The 12613-nt window shown below is 41.5% G+C and overlaps 1 protein-coding gene across 1 annotated transcript in view; it reads right to left on the bottom strand.

Annotated features, from left to right (window-relative positions):
* Window positions 1-12613, bottom strand: part of KLHL14 (kelch like family member 14) — a gene marked incomplete at its 3' end in the record, with an annotated part of 100379 nt that overhangs the window by 22225 nt on the left and 65541 nt on the right. The gene's annotated exons all lie outside the window — the stretch shown is intronic.

A 12613-nucleotide genomic window follows, 5' to 3' on the forward strand; every position in this document is an offset into this window, starting at 1 on the left:
CTCGTCTTGCCCTGCTCTGCCCTAAATGTGGTGGCTGTGAGGAGGGCGGCGTGATTCAGAAACCCACCAAAGGTTTCGCTGGATCTGTTCTCATTTACATTTTCTTTGGGGACACACACAACGAGAATAGGACACCCCTGTCGCCCCGTGTGCAGTGCAGTGTTAGTCTCTGCTATTATTACATCATATGGTGAATGTAAACTTACACAGCATTTAGTTATCATATCACAGGCAGTGGTTTGGGCCCAGTGACACCAGTAGGAAAAATGATGTCCTTGTTCAGCTCATCATATGGGCACCTTAAATCTAGGTGAGGACAAATGGGGAGGTGATATGCATGTTCAGGCAGGGAACTTATTGCTTGACACGGATCAACAGAGCATTTAAGAAACCAGTGCAGTGGGAAATCAATATGAGTCAGGGCCAGCGCGTACTCTGTACTCCTTTGCCAATGGAGAGAGAGAGAGAGAGAGAGAGACAGAGAGAGAGAGAAACGAGCCTATCTTATACCCAATTTACTTTGGATGATATATAACTCATTTCACTTTGTTTTTATTATCTTTTTTCTCAGAATGCACTTATGCTGGCTAAGATATGTAAACAAAAATAAGGAGAAACAGGCATAGCTTTGAAACCTGTAACACAGCTTCCAAAAGAGCAAATCAGGTCGTTTAAGCTTCATATTAAAAGATCTTAGGGGGCTTCCCTGGTGGCGCAGTGGTTGAGAGTCCGCCTGCCGATGCAGGGGACGTGGGTTCGTGCCCCGGTCTGGGAGGATCCCACGTGCCGCGGAGCGGCTGGGCCCGTGAGCCGTGGCCGCTGAGCCTGCACGTCCGGAGCCTGTGCTCCGCAACGGGAGAGGCCACAGCAGTGAGAGGCCCGCGTACCGCAAAAAAAAAAAAGATTTTAAGAATTTTCATTATTTTATTATGTATTCACTTTTACTGTGAATATTCACTATTTTCGAACTTATAGCCACGAGGGAGAAGACATTGGTGTGGAAACCCTGGATTTCTGGGATCATGTAGAAAGTGGGTGTGCCGTGGATTTGCGTGGCCCATGAATTAGGTCAATTGATGTAGGGAGTCACCTCGGCAACGTCCTTCTGCCCGTCACCCCTTAGTTATCTCTTTGGAAAATGCTTTTAACCATATAGCTCCTGCAGGCATCACTTCTCAGAGTCCATTGGGGCAGAGTATATGTTGAGTTCATGCAGCAACTAAAATTGGGTGACTGGATACGTTTTGAACATCTGTTTTTCTTTTCTTAAATTAACTCATCATTGTTTGGATTATACCAAACACAAAACTATGCTACCCATATATTATGTATAGTGTGTATTTTGTGAACAGCCTGGTGCTACTCTGGTTTATCACAAGGCCATCTGGGCAGTAAACTTACAGCATTGTCACCTGTAAGCATATACTCATAGGAGACATGCGTGTAGGAACAGCGGTCACTGATACAACCAACTTACTTTATGACTACCAGTCTTCCAATATTTATTTAAAATTTTTGGTCAGTTCAATTTTATAAGTAATTTTATAAGTAATAAAAAAGTAATAAATTTTATAAGTAATTTTTATAAGTAATAAAAAATCGTATTATCTTCTTTTTAACCGGAAGTCCAGCTTTATAATAAAGCACAGACTCTGAAAATAGAACAACAGTTGTGTTTTGTTCTTGTCATTTACTTGCTCCCATTCAGTCAGAAATTAAGTGAAGAAAAGATTCTTAAGCCTCTTTCTCATTTGATTACCCCTATTGTTATGCTTTATGCAAACAAATGAAACTATTGCACTAAACTAACTATTGAAACCTTCAAAATACGAGAAGGTCTTTGAAATGCTAATATAAAGGCTGCTTGAAGATATTCTCATTTATCTACCCATTTTTACTCTTGTTTTAAAACCTTGTATGCTATATTTCTTGGCTCTTTCAGCATTTTCATTCCTGAATTGTTGTCTTTTCTGATTTATTACTGTGAATTGAGAGGCTATAAATATACACAAATAACTTTTTGGGATTATTCTGAATGTAAAACGCTCCAAATCTATTAGAAAAAAATCAATATGAAATCAATGTTTGAGTTTTACAAAAGACCTCATTTCTTTGACTTCTGATTAAACCTGAACGAAAGCAAAATAAAGAGGGCAGTGATCAAGAGAAAACATCTGCTTAAAATGGCACTGGGTACCGCAATTATCGATTATCTTTTAAATAACAAGGAAGACATGCCCTCTCCCTTCCAGATTTCTCTAGGGATGCACGCTGGCCTCGCCCTCACAAGCAGGTACCGGAGGAGAAGTTTGTACTCCCTGTTCATATACAGCCCGGTGTGAGTTTTCAGCGTGTCAGTCAGTGAGTTACAGGGAAAGGGTAAAGAGAAGCTAATCAGGATGAAATGAGATTAAAGGCTGTCTAATTTTACAGCAACTGTGATCCATCAGCCACTGTGAAAGTGACAGTGGAAATGAATGATGGAGACAGACAGGTGGGGCTGTACATTTCACTGATTTATCCTCAAATGCACTGGGCCTTATTTTATTGAGTGAACATGACCGCATTTATCACGACTGTCATCTAAACCCACTTCCCTCCATTTAAAAAGGTCACTTTACTCACAGGGAGTAGGAGAGAGGCACTTTCAAATCAGATTTAAAGTCTAATAACACGTGTTCATAAGGCCCTTTGTGAAAGTTCTCAACTTTATTAAACAAACTCGAAGTGCTAGAAGGAAAGGGGAAAAAAAGCCAGAAAACTGAAAAGGAAGAAACCTTTGGTCATCCGAGGGAGCATATTCATTTAGTCTCTAAGTTTGAAGCAATTTGTACCATTTTTGCCTTTCCCACTCCAAATACCTGCTATTCTATTCTAGTCTGGGAAATTCAATAAAACATTTACATTTAATATTTTTAATTAAGAAAGTAGGAAGCAGGCCATCCTTGGAGAGGGTACTAAGTCATAGTATTTACTCTGCCGAATGACTAATCATCATACACTCAATAGATGTTAGCCATTGTTACAAGCTGAATCTCTGCCACAATTCACTTACATACCTGTTAATTGTTTTCCCATAATTTTAAGGCCACAAAAATCTCAGTGACACAAATTCTTTTACCCCTCCCTGTACAGTGACATGAAATGTACTGGCATGGTGTGCACAAAATTGGTCTTTGTGGATATGAAAATGAAGAGTCAAACTCTCAGAGTATTTTGTGTTACTTTTCACAATAGGAACCACCATTTACCAAACATTTACTATGTGCCAGGCATTGTGCAGGTGCTATATACATATGCGTATATGTAATTATATTTATATATAGTTACCTATATTATATCTCTGAAAATATAACAGCACTTATGATTCATTCTTACTCGCTCCTAATCAGGCAGAAATTACATGAAGGAAATAATATATGATATTATAATACATGATAAAATATAATACATGATAAAATATATCTATATTTTATTTGCCTATATCTCTCATTTAATATAACTAACTATTAGGGAGGCATTGGTCATTCATTTTATTTCTGTAAGAAATACTGAGGCCTTGAGAGGTTAAGTCACTTGTTGAAGGTCAGATTCAGCTAATGAATGGCAGAGATAGAGTCCAAACACAGGGATATCTGGATCCCAACCCATGCTCTCATCCATTTCACTCTACTGATTTTCTTTTTTTTTTTTTTTTTTTTTTTTTTTTTTTTTTTTTTTTTGTGGTACGCGGGCCTCTCACTGTTGTGGCCTCTCCCGTTGCGGAGCACAGGCTCCGGATGCACAGGCTCAGCAGCCATGGCTCACGGGCCCAGCCGCTCCGCGGTATATGGGATCCTCCCAGACCGGGGCACGAACCCGTATCCCCTGCATCGGCAGGCGGACTCTCAACCACTGCGCCACCAGGGAGGCCCTCTACTGATTTTCAATAGGTATGTTCATCCGACCAGCAAGTAATTACCGAGTACCTGTGTGTTCAATGATGGTGTTCTTGAAATTTCTGTATAATTTTTTGTTATTGAATCACATTTTAAATGTTTCTTATTTTCATATTTAAAAAAATCCGTAATAAAGCAAGTGGACATTCCTTTACATTTTTTTCTATAAATCCACATATTCAAATAGTGGATTTTCTTAAAGTAAGACACATTCACATGTATTTGATGGAGCCAGAAAAACACTGACCAAATCAGCTAGTTAAGGATGGGTAGAGTCTATTGGCAGAGGGTTTTTATTTATTTGTTGAACAGTGAGGGCATATTTCAACCTGGCAAGCAGATTCAAAGTATCTTGGGCACAGAGGCCCTTTTCCTGGCATATAAAATGTGCAGGGGTCTTGCTGCATTTACAAAGGACTTGTTCTGCTTAAGATCCACACTCCTGTTTCCTCCCATATTTTATATCTAAGGAATATATATACCCCTTCCAACAGAAAGTATAGGTATCCTTTGCAACCACAGATTTGCATGAACATCCAAACAAGATTGCATAGGGCTATGGCAAGTTTATAGGATTGCTAAATACATGGCTGTTGAATGTTTATCATTTCAAGTAACATTTATGAGGGCCTTGATTTCCTTTTGGCTTCAAATACATAAACTTACAAAACTGTCAAATATGACATAATTTTTTGGAAAAAGTAATTAATGCCCATGTTTTGTAAAAATACAGTCTTATAAAAAATAATGATATACAGGAACAATAAGTTTTCCTCTTATGCCTCTCAGCCTTGCATTTCCCTACTGCAGAAGCTATCCCTGTTATTGTGTTCTTGGATTTTTCTTCCAGAGAGATTATATATACAGGTCATTTTTTTTTAATACAATTGACACAGCATTCTATGGGCACACTGTTTAGTACCTTGCTTTTTTTGCACTCAAGAATACATTCATTTATTCATTCCTCACCAATCAAAGACCTGTTCAGCTGCTACTGTATGCCAGGCAAGGTTCTACCTGCTGGGGAGGTCATGACAACATCAAGGAACGTTCTAGTCAGGGGAAGCATGTAATAAACATGGACACAAATAAATAGGCACTTTTGTTTCAAATGATAAGTGCAATGAAGAAAAGTAAAGCTGGGTCCAAGGAGGGGAAGGGACAGGGTGAGGAATTTTGAGAGTAGTCAGGGAGGGCTTTCTGAACAGATGACTTCTGAGCAGAGAATTGACAGAAGTGAGCAAGGGAGCCATGCAGGGGTAGTGGTAGGCATAGATGCAGGAATAGCAAGTGCCAAGGCCCTGGGGCACAGGTGTGGAGTGTAGCAAGAACAGCAAGAAGACCAAGAGCAGAAGGATCTGAGAGGAGGTCTCGGAGGGAGACCGAGGCCATATCTGTGCAATGGTGCAGTCTTGGTCGGAGGATGACACTCAGATTGTCTACCAGCCCATTCTTTTCAACAGCCATACACTGTTTCATCTGATGGGTGTCCTATAATGTGCCCCATCCCCTTCTGATGGCCATTTATTAATTCACTCAGCAAACATTTACTAAACACTCATTATGTGCAGATTCTTTTCTGGTTGCTGGTAATAAAGCAATGAATGAAGCTGACAGCGTCCCTGCTCTCCGAGACCTAAATGACAGGGAAAAGAAGAATGTAAACTAATACACAGTGGAATGCACAGGAACACAGCCAGGCGATGACAGACAATGTAAAAAGGAAAAAACAGGACAGTGTGTTAGAGAGTGAGTGCCTGGCTATCGCTCTAGCTGAGGTGGTCAGGGAAGGCCTCTCTGGGGACTGGCATTGAAGGTAAATTTTGAAGGGTGAGAAAGGGCCATTGCGAGAAAATAAGGGGAAGGGATCCATGCAGAGACCCTGAAGCATGAATGAGCTGGATGTGCCTGAGCAGCCCAGAGAAAGCCTCTGTGTCTAGAGCACCGAGGGTGAGGGCTAGAGAGGCATGAGAGAAGTCAGGAAGCAGGCAGAGGCTAGGTAGATGGGTCTTTAGAAGCCAGGATAAGTGGTGTCGATTTTATTCTTAGCATGGAAAGGCATTGGAGGGGTTTTAGCAGCAGCAGGACATGATCTGATTTATGTTTTAAAAATATCACTCTGGCTCCTAGGGATGTTGTAGGAGTGAAAGAGGGAAAAGAGGAGGATCAAGCAGGGCGCCCCTCCTGTGGTCCAGATGAGGGATGATGGAGGCTGGATGAGGTAGGGGCGCTGGGGCTGGAGGGAAGGGGATGTGTTGAAGGTTGCTGCTGTTACAAACAGTGCTCTGCCGAGTGTCCTCATGGGTCCACAACACGCATACACGTGCATTTATCTGTAGGATTAATTCCTCCAAGTGAAATCTCTGGGCCCAAGGATGGGTGCGTTTTACATTTTAATGGATATCATCACATCATACCCCTTTTTATATCTGTACCTTTGCCAACACGGTAGGTGAACAACTGGTGTCTAGTTAAAATTTAAATCTCCATTCATCTGTGATAGAGGTTGAGCATCTTTCCATATGTTTCAAATCCATTTGTATGGTATACATTTTTCTGTTGGTTTTTGACTTATTGATATCATAAGTTGCCTATAGTTACGTGATTGCTGTTCTTAAAGTGTTCTTTTCTATAGAATTATCTAAACTGGCAAAATAAATGATATTTTGGAAGCATGGTATTGCTAGAATATATATTTGTGCAATATTTACTCATTAAAACAAATTCAAATAGTAATTACATGCTGTTGAAAACAAATATAACCTGAAAGAAAGGTGCCTCAGTCTAATGACATTGAAAGAGTATTTCTTGCCATAGGATTGTAGAGAAATTTTTTTCTTACATTTTCTTCCATTTTATAGTAAGTATAATTGAGAAACATAAATGTTTAAAAATTTACTAGTTTAATCCTACCATCTTGTCTTTCTGCAAAGATCTAGAAATTTGGCCAGTGCTTCTCTGGAGGTAGAAACAGACACATAGTCAAACATTTTACAAGAAGCAAGTGCTTGATACATATTATTGAATAAATAATGCACAGAAAAGGCTCTGTTACTTTTTTCTCTGTTGTATATGGATGGTTACTATCCCTGTAAGCTGCAAATAAATGGAAATGTTTTGTGCATTTGGGAATGACTTGATCATTATGGACAGTGAGTCTGGAAAACCAAATCCCATAAGAAATTCACATGGTCTGAATCCAGTGATGAGTTGGTGAAGGTTCTGAATTAACCCCAAGGTGGCCAACACCTTCTCCTCACTCCCAACTTATTCTGCACACACAGAGCTGGGTTCCCACAGTCCCACTGGAGACAAAGCTGTTGAAGTGAGTTCGAAATGTATAAATCTGAAAAAAAGTGCCCATGCGTTAGGTTTTGGAGGCTATGCAAGAACAAGAGAGTTTGCTTCTCTTTCATAACACAAAATTGTATCTAAGGGAGAGTTTTCCTGATGAGTATTGCTTTGTGACTCTGTCCTCTGTGCCACTATTGTAGTAAATGCATGCCTTTACCCTATACTTGCCAAATCATGATACAGTGTATTAAAATCATCTGTCCTTTGTGTGTCACGCCCTAAAGGATCTGTAAGCTCCTTGAGTCCAGACTGTGTCATTTCTATAGCTTTATGCCCACCACAATGCCCAGTACATAAGATAGTAGAGCCTTAGTCATCGCTACAGCTTTTATGCCTAATACAGTAATTAGAAATATTAATGAATCAATAAATGTTAGTAGCATGAATGAGTGAATGCTAACTAAGAGAGACTGTGGCATTTACTTCTTTGGAAGGTGTAAAAAATGTACGGGTACCAGAAGATGTGAAGGAGGGAAGAAGTGAAAGAAAGGGAAGAAAGGGAGAAAGATATATGCCTTAGATCAGGATTCTATGGCATCTAGGATGGATGTCACCCTATATGCAATACATGTGTTAAACAAAGGAGGTTTGTAAGTTCTTCAAAGACTGTGACATATTTCTTTAGGATCTATCATAGGCCTAATTGTGCCAAGGTCAAAGGTTTTCAATAAATCCTTGTTGATTTACAGTTTTAGCTCTGAGCACTTAAATGGAGGGAAATGCTAACAACCAGCGGAGGCTGAGGGGACTTAAAATAAGACTTCTATTAGCTGTTCAAGCAAAACTCACTTTTCAAATTACGACTCTATTATTATAATGCGGTGTACCAACTATTTTATTTTGTTTAGTTCTTGATATGTTAGTTAGAATTTTTTTTTTTGCGGTACGCGGGCCTCTCACTGTTGTGGCCTCTCCTGTTGCGGAGCACAGGCTCCGGACATGCAGGCTCAGTGGCCATGGCTCACAGGCCTAGCCGCTCCGCGGCATGTGGGATCTTCCCAAACCGGGGCACGAACCCGTGTCCCCTGAATCGGCAGGCGGACTCTCAACCACTGGGCCACCAGGGAAGCCTCCTCCTCCTGTTTTTTAAAGTGTGTTTTCAGAGACACATTGCTAGTGCTTTGATGTTTGTCCTTTCCTAAGTGCCAATACAGTCAGTGTGTTCCTGATCATGCCCTGGGGGAGTGAGAAATTGCACTTTTCATTGTTCTACACCTAAAAAGCCTCAGTAAAAAAAAAAAAAAAATCAACTCTGTAAATGAATTAAAGTAGTAGATCAACTCATATTATTTAAACGTGTGAAAATAAGATCCTTGACAAAGGTCAAAGGAGCCAGTACTACTTATACTGTGAATGATATGGCAACAGGATAGCAAAAATGATTGTAAAACAGCTTAAATTCTCTTAGATGATGGCCCCATAGTTACTGACGGCGGGAAGAAGGAAATGGATATGGTTCGTAGAATGAGGATTTGTAAAGAAGCATTTTCTGATGTAGATCACACATACTCAGTATTGGAAAGTGAACTCTAGTGGTTCACTTTAAAATCCAGGAGACAGCAAAAGAATCTACCAACCTCTTCATTCACTTTTTCATTCAAAAATTTGTATTGAGGAATTAGTTACTGTGCTAAACTCTGGGACACCATTCCTATATTTCAGAGCTCACAGTGCAGAGAGAAAGAGAATGTGTAAACAGAGAAATAGAATACACAGTGTTCTAGAAGAACAACAATGGAAGCACCAGGGAGGAAGCGACTGTAACTTCAGGGAGAAAGTGACACTTAAGATAAATCATAAAAAGACGGGATTTTCCAGGTTGTCACAGCAGCAAAAGTCATTATCAGTAAAAGGAACATGGATTCAACAAATGCTTATTGAGCTCCTACTATGTGCCAGATCTTAGGCTAAGTTCTAGGGATATATTTTAATTGGATTATTTTTATAAAAATGATTATTAAAATTAGATCAATTTCCAAAATGTCCTTAACACTATGATCACTATACTATATCCGCTATTATGTTAAGGCCAGAGAAAATGTGTTTGGGGAACATGAGAGCAAATAAAAAGGGCGGACTCTTACTTCCACTGTCCTTTTGGGCAGCCTACTCCTCGACTCAAATTCCCTCTGGAGCACTCTCTCCTTAGACAACAAGCAGTCATGGCCTCTACCCTAATTGAATTTCTCCTGATATTTGGAGCCACCTGATGGTTCTGGAAGCGGTTGGTAGGATTATCAGAACAGTGAGCAATACCATCGTCCCTTTCAGACCACCCCTCATGGCATCTGCGCTTGCAGTTTCAGTACGTCATTGTGCTATTGCACTTATTTGATTTCAAAGGACATTTCGTTGCAAAGATCCAGAAGGATTTGTTATATACTCCTCCACGGTCATTTCATGGTGTATGCATGTGTGCCTTCCCATGAACCCATGTGTATGTGTTGGATCTGGGAAGCACGAGGGCAGGAGGGCCAGGCAATGAAGACTGCACTGAGTCAGTAGCTTATAACACACAGGGGAAATGAAAGTGCCATCCATGATCTTAGGGGATGAGCCCCTGGTCTTGGCCATGACAAGGCACCTAGAACCATCTCTTTTTTTTTTTTTTTTTTAATGTTGGGGGTAGGAGTTTATTAATTAATTAATTTATTTTTGCTGTGTTGGGTCTTCGTTTCTGTGCGAGGGCTTTCTCTAGTTGTGGCAAGCGGGGGCCACTCTTCATTGCGGTGCGCGGGCCTCTCACTATCGTGGCCTCTCTTGCTGCGGAGCACAGGCTCCAGACTCACAGGCTCAGTAGTTGTGGCTCACGGGCCTAGTTGCTCCGCGGCATGTGGGATCCTCCCAGACCAGGGCTCGAACCCGTGTCCCCTGCATTAGCAGGCAGATTCTCAACCACTGCACCACCAGGGAAGCCCCTAGAACCATCTCTTGAGAAAGTTCTGAAATCTGTATTGCTGGAAAAAGTAGACAACTTTTTGGAGCTGTGCAGATCCAAACAGGGAAACATAGGCAATATGATGAATAGTGAAGTTCCATTTTCTCTTTTTTTGGCACCATTTTTTACTGGTAAAGCTAGATAGTCATTGAATGTTAAGTGATATTTACTTATGAATATACTTATGAACGTTCATGACTATTTGGCACTTTTCTTGTCTTAGAATTTAGGTTGAGACCCTAAGGCTGAAGCTAATCTAAAGAGTTGTGTCAGGCCTTTTGGCGGGTAAGTGCTGCATGAACCAGCCTCTGGGAGATTGACCATCTAAGTTCTTGTTACTCAAAGTACGTTGCATGGACCTGCAGCATCAACCTCACCCGGGGGATAATTAGCAATGCAGAATCTCAAGGACCCCCCTGGACAGCCTGAGTCAGACTGCATGTTACAGACCCCATGGGTACTCTAAAGTCTGAGCATCCCTGAGCTAGGACAGGCTGGTCCAGACCACCTGCATTGGAATCACCTGGGCCCCATCCCAGACTCCTGGGTCCTAGGCCTGACCTTCTGAGTCTGAATTTCTAAGGTTAGGTCCAGGAACCTGAAATTTCAGTATGCTTCTGAGATTATTCTTAGGCACATCGACAGTCACACTAATCCCAAAAAGACTTGGTCCAGTCATGTTTAAATTGGGTCAGAAAAACTGAACTCCTTAAACTGTTTTGGTAAATTACTTCCTTCCGTTTCTATGGGAAGCAACACTTTTGTAAGTCAATGTCTGGCAGATAGTTGGTGCTCAATAAATGTAGCTTTGTTTAAAAAAAAAAAAAAAAAAAGGTCTGTGCCAGGCCATTGATGTCAGACTTTCTAAAAGTGGTTCCTAATCTGTGTCTCACTGGTCATGTGATTGTGCACACACACGAGTGCACACACACACACATTTTGCCTACATATACAATGATGTGGAAGACTATTAGTGGGTAGGGATTTTTTTTTTTTTAAGAGAGTGGTTGTGGGAGACTGTGGAACCACTGGGCATTTTCCATCCACGGGGGAACAGAATTCTCCTCCCATCCTCCACCCCAAAAACAAAAGCAAAGGCTAGTGGAAGAATCTTGGGCCAGATGTTTCCGTGCTTCCTGGGGCTTGGCCAGCAAAAGGAGAAGTCACGACAAGAGGCTGGTGGGAGCCGTCTGTGATGGGAGTGTGAAGGGAGACAGCGGGGGCAGACGTGGCCTGCATTTCTGGGTTTGGTGGAACAATAGCACCCAGCACCTCCCTGTGGGCTGAGTTGTGGGTTTGTTTGGTTAGAACTGCCATGAAAGGACCCCCCCACACAAGAAGATTAATTGCTAGTTCAAGATGACCTTAACAGAAGCTATGTGGTAGACAGTGGGAAGTCTTCAGAAAAAGGTTCACAGCAGAGCCCATAAAGACAGCTCATGGGAAAACAAAGTCAGCTTTACTGCATTTACCTCCTGAAAGCCAGGTTCTAAAAACACCAGGCAAATAAGAGCTTTTCTCCCTTTGCCTTCCCCTCCTCCAGCTCTATCTCTGGTTGAACCAGACTACTTGCATGGCTGATTTCCATCCAAGGGTGGGTCAGCCTTTCTTACCCTCATGTCAACGTCAGTGTGCAGGAAAGATTTAACACAGCAGGCCTGAAACCGCTATCCTTAGAAAGGCCTGGCCTTTCCTAGAAAGCTTGGACTTTGGCTGATGTTAAGGGACTTAGATTTCAAGAGTGTTCCCACATCCTTAACTAAGAGTGGCTGTCTGTGCCCAAGTTGTACAAAAAATGGGATTTATGCTGAGCGCCTGCTTTTCTTCTGGGAGTATGGAGTCTTGGTGTGTGCTAGGCAGATGTCTACCTAACCAGCCCTCAATAAAATCTTTGGGTACTTAGCCTCTGATGAACTCCTCTGGTAGACAACATTTCACAGGTGTTGTCACAATCGGACACTGGAGGAAATAAATGCATCCTGCGTGACGCCACTGGGAGAGGACCCTTGGAAGCTTGAGCCTGGTTTCCTCTGGACTTTGCTCCATGCACCCTTTCTCTTTGCTGATTTGCCTTATACTTCCCCCCTGTAATAACTCATAGCTGTGAGTATGACTACATGCTGGTCCTGTTGGTTCTCCTAGTAAATCACTGAACTTGGGGGTCAATAGGAGACAGAGAAACTTCAAGTGTATTTAGAGAACAAGGTTTCTATTGAACATCCCAAGATATCTGGGGCTGCTTTAAGCACTTCCTGAGGTGTAGCCACAGGGAAAGATGAGACATCCAATAGAGAGGCTTTGGAAAATCTGTGGTTGGAAAAAAATGAAGTTGTTTTTGGTTGGCTCCATACGTGAAGCTCTTTCAATAAACTGATCGTGGATA

The sequence above is a fragment of the Hyperoodon ampullatus genome, assembly GCF_949752795.1.
Source record: "Hyperoodon ampullatus genome assembly, chromosome: 13".
NCBI lineage: Eukaryota > Metazoa > Chordata > Mammalia > Artiodactyla > Ziphiidae > Hyperoodon > Hyperoodon ampullatus.